The 12,658-nt window shown below is 43.7% G+C and overlaps 1 long non-coding RNA gene across 1 annotated transcript; it reads left to right on the forward strand.

The window, feature by feature from the left end:
* Positions 1-9,748: 9,748 nt before the first annotated feature.
* LOC310641720 lies at positions 9,749-10,905 on the forward strand. Its single transcript, XR_014492768.1, has 2 exons — positions 9,749-9,866; positions 10,454-10,905. It is a non-coding gene; the product is annotated as an uncharacterized lncRNA (long non-coding RNA).
* The last annotated feature ends 1,753 nt before the right edge of the window (positions 10,906-12,658 follow it).

A 12,658-nucleotide genomic window follows, 5' to 3' on the forward strand; every position in this document is an offset into this window, starting at 1 on the left:
ACTTCACATTACGAAATAATGTTTTAACTGGAGAAGTAGAGAAGACCGTAAGACAGGGATTAGATACTATAGGTTAGCCCAGCACTCTATTAGTTGTTGAAACTTATCTAGAGGACAACAAATGGCTTTGAAGAGGAGGCAAGCAGAAAATTTTATATTTCTAAAAGACAAAATGTGACGTATGTGTTGTGATTCAGGGTCAGGATGTGGGTTCGGCAGTTGGGTCGGACGACTCAGAGGAGGAGGAGGGGGGTGTTGAAGAGCTTGCTGATGATGGTCTTGAGGCTCCGCAGAGCCCTCAGCCAGGCTCCTCCCACCTGGTCACGATGGAGACCCAGCTGTGTGAGCCTGACAGCGTGGATGAAGATGACCCACAGCTGGCCCTGTTCAAGGACGCCCTACGCAGGAGGCAGTCAATCAGGAGTAAACAGAGGAAGGCAATGGGGCACCTTGGAAGGAGGCAGAGAGAAGCCACGCCCTGAACTGTATATAAGGGGAATGTGGGGGAGGGCTGGTTTGCTGAAGGCAACCGCTTGAATAGTTCCTGTTTCATAGCTCCTGTTTCATGGTTGGTGTCTTGTTTTGCTCTGTTTTATGTTCATAAACTTGGCAGGCTTCATTCCAGCCTCTTGCCGTTTGTAAAGGGGTTGTCCCTGCTTTTGCTGCAGGGCCGGTAGCAGGCTGGTACAGTACAGTATGACAAAGAATAAGCAAACTGCACAATTTGACAGGTCCGACAATGTCTTCAAAGGACGGGTCACACCAGCTAGTTCCAATGTATTTTGCCGATTGCTCAGCTGTTGTGTGCATGAAAAGATGCAGCCACCTAAAAGGAATTGTGTAGAGATGGAATATTTGTGAACCACATGAATCAGAATCCTGGACAGGGCTTTGAAAGATCAGGAAATTAAGCTTATTGTAGACTGGAGATAGATGATATTGGATCCTTCCCTGTCCCAAAGGTCCACATTTTGGACAGAGAGGACCACTGGTTTGAAAGAGGGGTCAAAATTGTCAAAGCTGAACAGCCCTCTCTCAAAAGAGGAGAGATATGACACCATCTATCTCCAGTCTACCACACAGTCCTTTCCGCAGTTCCAAGAAGGCTCCACCATCCATTTGCACCACTCAGGTGACCCTGAGGACACAGATAAACCTCCAAGTGGCATCAACGACTCTCTAAAAGAGGACACATCCAGGTATTTTGGCTGGCAATAGAAGAGAAAGCATGGAGGTGGGGAAAAAGCAGGGATCCTTCCTGACTTGCGTGGGAGTTAGGAGGCATTTGCTGTTCGGAACTGTGTCAAGGAACACACCGGAAGTCCCAAAGGGCAGGATTCAACCATTAAGCCAATATTAGTCTACTCTTTTTGTCAGAAAATATGGAGAAGCTACCAACGGGATTCTTCATCCTTCTAACAAAGTAATTAGCCTAGGTAAAAAGGGTAGAGAAGTAGGCAGTCCCATTTCAATCAAAAGTGTACAAGAGTCACTTGCCAATCCAATTATGGTAAACAAGCTTGTTGGAAAGCAAAAGGCAGCCTTGTCAGTAATGAAATAGACAGGGCTAAGCCAATAATCTTTCTGCTAACCTGGCTAATCTTGAGGCAGGAGAACATCGCCCCAAGCTGTTTGCCCGCTTGCCTTTCACTCCCATTTGCTAATTATTCTCCATCACCCCAAATGCCTATCACCAAAGAACTGTATAATATTTGGAAAAATCCCAATAATCATGCACAAAAGGGAATACTTGCAGAAGTGAGAAATGCACTTACAGAATTTCCTTTTGTAAGGAAATTTGTGGTAGTGCAAGTTCTCCAATCTGCTTTTGGTCTTGATAGGCTAATTACTTTGTTAGAAGGATGAAGAATCCTTCATGTAAATGTAAATAAGATCAACCCTACTGTGTTACATTCAACCAACATTGGCAAGGCCACAAACAGAATTTGAACAGAACAGAACACAACACAATAGCTTTATTTGGTTAAGTGTGATTAGACACACAAGGAATTTGGTCTCTGGTGCAGAAGTTCTCTGTGTACAGGCAAAGCAACATCAGAAGAAGAAGGAGAAGGAGGAGGAGGAGGAGGAGGAAGTGGCTGACAAGAAGGGGAAGGGTGAGGAGGAGGAGGAAGAGGGAGAAGGAGAAGGAGAAGAAGGAGAAGAAGAAGAAGAAGAAGAAGAAGAAGAAGAAGAAGAAGAAGAAGAAGAAGAAGAAGAAGAAGAAGAAGGAGGAGGAGGAGGAGGAGGAGGAGGAGGAGGAGGAGGAGGGAGGAGGAGGAGGAGGAGGAGGAGGAGGAGGAAGAAGAGGAGGAGGAGGAAGAGGGAGAAGAAGGAGAAGAAGAAGAAGAAGAAGAAGAAGAAGAAGAAGAAGAAGAAGGAGGAGGAGGAGGAGGAGGAGGAGGAGGAGGAGAAGGAGAAGGATTTATTCATGATTGATCACTTTGTTGTTTGTATGTACCCTGAGAGTTTCTGCTCCAGAGACAAATTCCTTGTGCATCCAATCACCCTTGACCAATAAAGAATATTTTATATTCTATATTCTATAAAAGCAGGAAAGGTGTCAGCCAAGTGCTGAGATTCAACCTTGCTTAACTTAGGAATAAAGGCGAATATATGTATCAAAGCAAAATGTTGAAGGATCCAATCTGGGTCAGTCACTGGGATAAGAGGGTTAATCTTCCAAGCTTTTGGACTTGTGCTGGAGCCCATCTTCGTCAAGGAAATACCCTCTAGCTCAGGGGTGTCAAACTCAATTTCATTGAGGGCCGCATCAGCATTGCGGTTGCCCTCAGGGGGCCGGGTGGGTGTGGCCTGGGTGGGCGTGGCCTACTGTGTGGGCATGGCTAGAGTGCGTATGGCCTACTGGGTGGGCGTGGCCAGCTCTACATCGTTGGCATCAAGGGTGCCTATGGGGGCCTGGGCAGGAGTGGGACAGATCTGAGGGTCTCTGGCAGGAGGAGGGTCTCTGGGCCAGGGCCAAGGCAGTGGGGGCCGTTCCCTCACTGTTTCCAGGATGGCTTCGCGGGCCACATGAAACCACTTCGCGGGCCGGATCTGGCCCCCGGGCCTTGTGTTTGACATGTCTGCTCTAGCTAGAGAGTTCTCTGAGGATGGGCTCCAGGAGTGTCCAACCCAGATTGGATCCTACTCAACATTTTGATCCCAGTGATCAACCTAGATTGGATCCTGCTCAACATTTTGAGATGGGGGGGGGGTCCTTGATGCTTTCTGAGTTTGCTTGTTTTCTTGCAAATGTTTCATTACCCAAGCTATGTTACATCATCAGTGCTCAGCAATGATTATGCTACCAAATTTGGGGCATGAAATGTCTGCAAGAAAACAAGCAAACTCAGACAGCACCAAGGATGACAACCACTTCCTCCTCCTCCTCCTCCTCCTCCTCCTCCTCCTCCTCCTCCTCCTCTCCATAACCCCCACTCTCTTCTAGTACTAATGATGTTACATAGTTTGGGTAATGAAACATATGCAAGAAAACAACCAAGGTCAGGGAGCACCAAGGATGACCTTCTCCTCCTCTTCCTCCTCCTCCTCTTCCTCCTCCTCCTCCTTCCCCTCCTCCTCCTCCAACTTCCAAGGTGAATAAAACAACTCCTAGGTTGGAAATGCCATCTTCTTCCATATAGTTTTATTTACAATTCTACGCAATTTTAGTCCCGTTGTGTAACCCTGGTTCCTTCTATTAATAATTTACCAGGAGGATTAGCACAGTCTCCCTTTTACAGTCGCTGCCCAAAGATCCTTCGCTTCATGTTGCCCCCTCCTTGACAAATCTACGTGATCATTAAGTGCTGAAAGACTACAGTACAGAAAAAGGAATTAATCAATATTTCATTCCTGATGAGTCATTCATTTGATGGGCATCTCTGGCAACAGCCAATTGCTCTACTTACTCAACTGTTAGCTGTCAAGCACGATTGGGAAACTCTTTTACTTAAAGGTTATTGAAAAATGAATTTGTTTTCTCTTTAGGCTCCCTGGGCTTATTCAAAACTTAATTATGGGGGAAGGGAGGGAGATAGGAAGAACGAAAGCGAGGGAGACCACAATTCTCCAAATGCCGAATAAGGGAAGGCTACTCAGCAGAAGTCACTTTTCTTGCAAACTGCAGTAAGTAAGTAAGTGGCCCTCGAAATTTTGGGCACCAGGGACCAGTTCCGTGAACAGAGGTTTTTCTGTGGACCGGAGGGGGGGGGTATGGTTTTGCATGCGGTCTGCGTTCCGTGGATGGGGCTTCGCTTGTTTGTGCGACCTGGTTTCTGGCATGGCATGGACCAGTGCCGGTCCACAGACCGGGGGTCAGGGACCCCTGCATTAGAGGAACAAGAAGGGCAAGAGCCAAGCAGCATGTGCCAGAACTGATAAACCACATTTTTTTTTAAATTGAGAGATAATGTCGAAAATGAAGACAAGTTCCTGGATTCACTATCACGAATTTCATAGAATTGGAGAGGTTTCGTTTCCACTTGGAAACTGCTTCTGGACTTTGTGCTTGAGGGGTGTGTGCGTTTGTGTGTGTGGGGGAATGAAACTTTGATTTTGGGTTTTACCGGTGCGATAGATTTGTTGTTATCAAAATGGCTAGTTTGTGCTATTATGTAAAAAAAAAAAGTTGAGGGTTGATGTTATTATCTTATCCTACTGCCCCAAAGAGAGTTGGAAGTCAATGCTTTTTCTTTCATTTTCCCCTTCTTTTATACCCTTTCCTTTCCCTGTATCTTTGAGGCCACTTGGAGGTTTGCCTGTGTCCTCAGGGTCACCCGAGTAGTGCAAATGGGTGTAGAGCCTTCTTGGCTGCAGGATGTTTTTTGCCCTGGGTCCCTTCCCTGTTGAACACTCTCTAAAAGAATGCAAATGACCAGCTGTCTAGAAGGAGTATAAATCCTTCCATTCCCCACCATCCAGTCAGAGCTGAAGAAGCTTCTTAGATGAGAAATGAAACATCTTCAAACAAAAAAAGTCTGGTTGCCTCCTAAAAAAGCACCTTTGAGTGGTAACCAGAACTGGACACAGCATTCCAAATGTGGCCTTAGAAATGCAGTATAGTACTGTCACTTATCATGAACTTAGGCTATCCTCCTCTTAATCATTGTGAAGATCTTGTTGTCATGCTTCCGACAGATGAAGCTCTTCAAAGAACTTTGAGCCATTGTTTACCTTAAATAATCTTTATTTGAGTAGCATAGCATTGGCACTAACATAGCCAAAAACTGAGTTCCCCTCCCCTCAGCACATAGTATCAAAGCACAATTCCTTCCTCTAATTAACAGTCATGAATCACATTCTTCAATTAGTTTGAAATGCAGGCTTCCCTCGAGCTTTCCAGCCCACCAATTCTTTATCATCTCTTATTTCAATAACCTTAGTTCTCACACTAGTTACAGTATTGTTATGTCTAGCTAAACTCTCATGCACATTCCTTCCCCCCAACATCATCTATCACTAACTCTAACTCTAAGAGCAAAACATAAGAAGAAAATGGTTGCAACTTCATCTGTTGTCAAAGCAAAAACATCCGAAGTTAGCAGCATTGACAATTGTGCTATGTTTGGGTTGTGGCCAGTAGCTATCAGATAACGATAGCAAGAGAGGACTTCCCATCTCTTTTCTGGGATCATCCTAGAGGAACCTAGTGGAGAAATGTGAAAAAAACAACTGTTCACTCCTGGTCTGATCTAAACGTTGTTGAATTTGTGAACTGGGTGATTTTGCCATTTTGGTCTGGCATCCCCCCCCCCCTTGGGGGTTTTGTGCTCAGAGCCAGACATGCTGTGATCTTTGATCATCCTAAGAATCAACTGAGCATGACTCCTTGCAGATCACACACTTCTTAAGAATTACACCCAATAACTTCTCAGAGAAAAGGTCTTTCGAGACTGTGAATCAGGAGTTGAGTATTTTTCATGCCGTGATAAAAGTCCTTCCACGTATAATTTAATGGAAAAGAGGGGGAGAAAGAGACAGGAAAGCATTGCGGGGGAAGTTAAACTGGAAAATAAAAAACAAGAACAAATGCAGTATTTATTTTCAGCCTGAAGCTTAAATCCTTGCCAATATATAAATTCCCATTTAACAAGTGCAGTGTTATCAATAAATGGATTAACTATTTATGTTAATCTAAATCATTTATATGTGTGCTGCTTTACATTTTAATGACCGGCAGAAGGTCTATGCTGTGCCCTTGAACTACACAGAGGAGGAGGAAGAGGAGGAAGAGGAGGAGGAGGAGGAGGAGGAGGAGGAGGAGGAAGAGGAGGAAGAGGAGGAGGAGAGGTGATTCCTACAAAGCACACCTCTGAAGCAGCTTTGCAATATGAGGAGGTTCCTGACTTCTAAATAATGGTCTGGTGCAACCACTTCACCATCCTTATATGTTAGAAACATATACATTGCGTGTTACATGTTAACCACACAAACAGCAGCAAAGTAAAATGGGTTTCCTCTTATCTTAATACAAAATATCTCACAGTGGTGACTCATCCCTCCCTGGATAGTCCTGCTAGTGGTGCGCCACTGATGTGGCTCAGAAGCCCATTGTATTCATGGTATGGCTGATCACGAAAGACTAATGCCTTCAAGTATCTAATGAGAATGTGGATTCATGGCGGTGCAGAAACTATGAGGTTAATATGCAACCATGAGTTTGCTGATTACCATCGCCAACGCGATTCCCATGAAAGAAGGCAAATATATGTGCCAACACCCCAGAAGACAAGCTCAGGATCCAAAAAGATCTTGACAAACTTGAACAATGGGCCCTATCCAACAAAATGAGTTTCAGTGTGAAGAAAAGCAAAGTCTTACATCCAGGCAAGAAAAATCAAAGGTACAAGTACAGATTGGGCAAGACCTGGCTCCAAAACAGCAACTGGGAGAGGGACCTTGGAGTCCTAGTGGACCATCACTTAAACACGAGCCAGCCGTGTGTAAAAGCAGCCAAAAAAGCTAATACAATCCTGGGTTGTATAAACAGTGGCATAGAATCAAGATCACGCAGAGTATTAGTACCGCTTTATAAAACCCTAGTGAGGCCACACCTGGAATACTGCATCCAATTTTGGTCCCCATACTACAAAAAAAAAAGATGTTGATGGGAGATGACCAGGATGTTTATGAGGGAGGTGTCAAACACATCATCAGTCTTGAGTTCTTTTGCACCCACAAGAGATTTAAGTCCAGCCTACCTTGAGTTCTATTGCCTAATCATTTTGACTATTAGTAGTTCAAACATTTGAGCTGCCTGGACTCCTGATTTCCTGTGCTTGATATTGCCAGTTCCTGCTGGAACTAGCAAGGGAGACTTGCTTCATTCTTAAGAAGAATATATGGGTCCTCCAAACAATTAAGGAGAGTGGGAGAACATAGAGGTCAGATGGCAGCCATAGCTTATGCTCCTTGCCATCAGATCCTCTGTCCCACCTCCAGCCAAATGGGGCAACCATTTCAGAGTTGAAAGGGACCTTGGAGGTCTTCTAGTCCAACCCCCTGCTCAGATAGGAAGCTCTATACCATTTCAGACAAATGGCTGTCCAGTCTCTTCTTAAAAACCTCCAGTGTTGGAGTAGCTACAACTTCTGGAGGCAAGTTGATCCTCTGGTTAATTGTTCTAACAGTCAGGAAATTTTTCTTTAGTTCTAGGTTGCTTCTCTCCTTGATGAGTTTCCATCCATTTCAGTCTACCTAACAATCAGACCTTGTCTACTTCTGGGGTTATAAAAAAGCAACTTCACTCTCAGTCTTACTGACCTGAAGCAGAAGAATCAGGAGCCAACACTACAACTAAAGTAAAAAATGAAAGCGTAAGTAACTGTCAGGCCGTGCCAGATGTGAACTTGCTCCCTCAACCACAATTCCCAAATCAGCAATGGCTATTAATCAAATGTTATAACAAGCTGGTTGCAACAGCACTTTGTAGCCATGATTAATTAGTCAGAAGCTTCCAAAAAAAAGAGGAGAAAACTCACTTATTCAACCAGCAATTTGACATCTCAAGGCTAGGAAATGTACAAATTTCAAGTGTAGGGCTGTGGCGAGGCTGTTACTCATTTGCTCAGGTCTGGGACCAATTTGGAACAGCTTCCCTCCAGAAGTTGTGAATGCTCCAACACTGGAAGTTTTTAAAGAAGAGACTGGACAATCATTTGTCTGGAATAGTATAGGGTTTCCTGCCTGAGGAGAGGGTTGGACTAGATGACCTCAAAGGTCTCTTCTCTTCTCTTCTCTTCTCTTCTCTTCTCTTCTCTTCTCTTCTCTTCTCTTCTCTTCTCTTCTCTTCTCTTCTCTTCTCTTCTCATTCCCTATTCTATTCTATTCTATTCTATTCTATTCTATTCTATTCTATTCTATTCTATTCTATTCTATTCTATTCTATTCTATTCTATTCTATTCTATTATTTCTTATTCTATTCTATTCTATTCTATTCTATTCTATTCTATTCTATTCTATTCTATTCTATTCTATTCTATTCTATTCTATTCTATTCTATTCTATTCTATTCTATTCTATTCCTAATGGATGATCACTTAAATATGAAGCAGCAGTGCAAAAAAGCTAATATACTCCTTGGTTGTATAAACAGAGGCATAGAATCAAAATAACATGAAGTATTAGTACAACTTCATAGAATCTTAGTAAGACCACACCTGGAATATTGCATCCAGTTTTGGTCACCACATTACACAAAAAGATGTTGAGACTTTGGGAAAAGTGCAAAGAAGAGCGACTAAGATGATTAAAGGCTTGGAGACTAAAACATATGAAGAACGGTTGCAGGAATTGGATTTGGCTAGTCGAGAGAAAAGAAGGACTAGGGGTGAGATGATAGCAGTGTTCCAATATTTGAAAGACTGCCACAGGGAGGAGGGGGTCAACGTATTTTCCAAAGCACCAGAGGGCAGGACAAGAAACAATGGATGGGAATTAACCAAGGAGGGAAGAAACCTGGAATTAAGGAAAAAAATTCCTAACGGTGAGAACAAGTAACCATGGAATGACTTGCCTTTACAAGCTGTGAATGCTCCATCACTGAAGGCTTTGAAGAGCCATTTGTCTGAAATGGGATAGGGTCTTCTGCTTGAGCAGGGGGATTGGACTAGAAGACCTCTAAGGTCCCTTCTATTCTGACTCAACCCTACTTTTCTGCTGGAGGCGTAGAAACCCACTTCCCAGCCTTCTGCTAGCAAGCCGATACTACACAGGACAATCTGAACAAGGTGATCGGACTGAAGTCTTGTTTAATCCAGTCCAACGTACAGTCTATTGATCTATTTATTCCTACAGATGACTGACATTTGTGCACCGTTGTTGTGATGGACTCTTTCTTGTCGTAGACGTTTTTATATGTGATAGGGGCTCTTCTGGCTGTGACACTGGGTGAATCATTCGTGAGCACCTTGATGGATAGCTGTCATCAGGACCACCTTCTCTGTGGAATTGTCTATTTCAATATGTTCAAGAATAGCTGACCTACAGGGATACTGAGACTTGAATACACATCCAAGTTGGGAGGAGGGCTAACATTTCTTCATTTGCGGGCTAAGGGAAAAGAGAAGAGACAGACGATAGCAGAAAAAGTCTAACCAAGTGTTGAGGCTGAACACTGACACCACCACCCTGGAGTTTTGGCAGAGGAATCTTTCCCATGGACCAGTGATTTTTGAAGATGAACTGTCTGTTTGACCACTACTCACCCAGTCTCTGAAGAAGGAAGGAAGGAAGGAAGGAAGGAAGGAAGGAAGGAAGGAAGGAAGGAAGGAAGGGAGGGAGGGAGGGAGGGAGGAAAGGGAAAGAAAGAAAGAAAGAAAGAAAGAAAGAAAGAAAGAAAGAAAGAAAGAAAGAAAAGAGGGTCGGAAGGAAGGACAGAAAGAAAGAAAAGGGAGGGAGGGACAGAAGAAAGGAAAAGAAACAAAGAAACAAAGAGAAAGAAAAAAGGAAGGAGGGAGGGGAGAGAAAGAAAAAGGAAGGAAGGAAGGAAGGAAGGAAGGAAGGAAGGAAGGAAGGAAGGAAAGAAAGAAGGAGGGAGGGATGGAGGGAGGAGAGAAGAAAGAAAGAAAAAGAAATAAAGAAAGAAATGAAGGAAAGAAGGAAGGAAAAGACAGAAAGAAAGAAAGAAAGAAAGAAAGAAAGAAAGAAAGAAAGAAAGAAAGAAAGAAAAAAAAGAAAGAAAGAAAGAAAGAAAGGAGTGTCAGAAGGAAGGACAGAAAGAAAGAAAAGGGAGGAAGGGAGGGAAGGAAGAAAGGAAAAGAAAGAAAGAAAGAGAAAGAAAGAGAAAGAAAGAAAGGAGGGAGGGAGGAGAGAGAAAGAAAAAGGAAAGAAAGAAAGAAAGAAAGAAAGAAAGAAAGAAAGAAAGAAAGAAAGAAAGAGAAAGAAAGAAAGGAGGGAGGGAGGAGAGAGAAAGAAAAAGGAAAGAAAGAAAGAAAGAAAGAAAGAAAGAAAGAAAGAAAGAAAGAAAGAAAGAAAGAAAAGAGGGTCGGAAGGAAGGACAGAAAGAAAGAAAAGGGAGGGAGGGACAGAAGAAAGGAAAAGAAACAAAGAAACAAAGAGAAAGAAAAAAGGAAGGAGGGAGGGGAGAGAAAGAAAAAGGAAGGAAGGAAGGAAGGAAGGAAGGAAGGAAGGAAGGAAGGAAGGAAGGAAGGAAGGAAAGAAAGAAGGAGGGAGGGATGGAGGGAGGAGAGAAGAAAGAAAGAAAAAGAAATAAAGAAAGAAATGAAGGAAAGAAGGAAGGAAAAGACAGAAAGAAAGAAAGAAAGAAAGAAAGAAAGAAAGAAAGAAAGAAAGAAAGAAAGAAAGAAAGGAGTGTCAGAAGGAAGGACAGAAAGAAAGAAAAGGGAGGAAGGGAGGGAAGGAAGAAAGGAAAAGAAAGAAAGAAAGAGAAAGAAAGAAAGGAGGGAGGGAGGAGAGAGAAAGAAAAGGAAAGAAAGAAAGAAAGAAAGAAAGAAAGAAAGAAAGAAAGAAAGAAAGAAAGAAAGAAAGAAAGAAAGAAAGAAAAAAAGAAAGAAATGGGGAGGGAGGGAGGGAGGGAGGGAGGGAGGAAGGAAGGCAGGCAGGCAGGCAGGCAGGCGGTGGTTTTAAATCAAACAGTGATATTCTGCAAATGGTAAAAATGGCCTTCTTCCAATAGCGGGTTGTGTGTGTCTCTCTCTCTCTCTGTGTGTAGGGGGGAGGCTTTACATCTTTTGTAGGATTTGCCAAAGGTGTCTAATAAGCTTGTTGCTAGGTGATTCATGGCATTAGGTGACAGGCACAAATACTTCTGATGAGCTGCAGTCTGCCAACCAAGCCAGCTTCTTGCTGAGTGGGCTCCCCGTTGCCTTGGTAAATGTTAATTTTGAAGGAATAGGGAAAACCAGCAATGCTGGACTCGGCTCAACCACACACACACACACACACACACACACAAAATACCTGAAAGTGGTTTTTAAGGTCACACTCCGATCTACAGAGAAAGTCAGGAGAACTTCTCAGATTGCTCGATTTCCCCCGCAAGCCTTGCCCAGTGGCGGGCAAGAAAAACCTCTGTTTCTCCTATAAACTGGATCCTGGCAATCCCAAACAGGTCAACCTGATCGCAATAAGAGCCTTGGTGGAGCAGTGGGATGATGCCTCCTTAAGTAACACCAGCTGCCTGCAATTAGTGCAGGTTCGAGTCCCACCAGGCTCAAGGTTGACTCAGCCTTCCAACCTTCCGAGGTAGGTAAAATGAGGACCCAGATTGTTGGGGGCAATTAAGCTGACTTTGTAATAATGCCGCTTGGGGTGTGTGTGTGTGAAAGCCCTAACAAGCAGGCATATACATAGAATGAAGGCTACTGCTAAGCTTGTAAGCCGCCCTGAGTCTTCGGAGAAGGGCGGGATATAAATGTAATAAATAAATAAATAAATAAACCAAACCAGACTGCTATTTCCATAGATGATCAGGTTGCAAATATTTAATTTTAAAACCAGTGTCCTCTCTTAGCAGGAAAAAAAAGGAGCCAGGATGAGGAGAAGGTGGGGAGAACTGGGGGAACTGGCAATATCAACAAGAGAGGCAGGACCGATTCGAGACTGCTCCCCTTTCAAATTCATTGGGTTTTAATGAGACTGAAGTTAATTGGGGGGGGGCTTTGATTTTTAACGGCATCGATTTCCCTGCTTAGTTTCAGAGCCTGTGCTTTTCAGTTGTTTGTAAGCGGTCTTTAAGCAGAAAAGTGGGGCATAAATTCAATAGGGAAGAATAAATAACTCTAAAGCTGATCAGTCTGCAGAGAAGTGGCTTAGGGATAGTCCTGATGGGGTGAAGAACATGTCAGCTTGCATCTGCAGTTTGGGTTCACGTTCCTTTCATACCTGCTGTCCAGAACTGGAATTAAAACATACGAAGAACGATTGAAGGAATTGGGTGTGTCTAATTTAATGAAAAAAAGGGACGCGGTGGCTCAGTGGGTTAGGACGCTGAGCTTGTCAATCAGAAGGTCGGCAGTTTAGCGGGTCGAATCCCGAGTGCCGCGTAACAGAGTGAGCGCCTGTTACTCGTCCCAGCTTCTGCCAACCTAGCAATTTGAAAGCATGTCAAAATGCAAGTAGGAAAATAGGGACCACTCCGGTGGGAAGGTAACAGCGTTCTGTGCGCCTTTGGCGTCTAGTCATGCCGGCCAC

Source organism: Vipera ursinii, assembly GCF_947247035.1.
Source record: "Vipera ursinii genome assembly, chromosome: 5".
NCBI classification, from domain to species: domain Eukaryota; kingdom Metazoa; phylum Chordata; class Lepidosauria; order Squamata; family Viperidae; genus Vipera; species Vipera ursinii.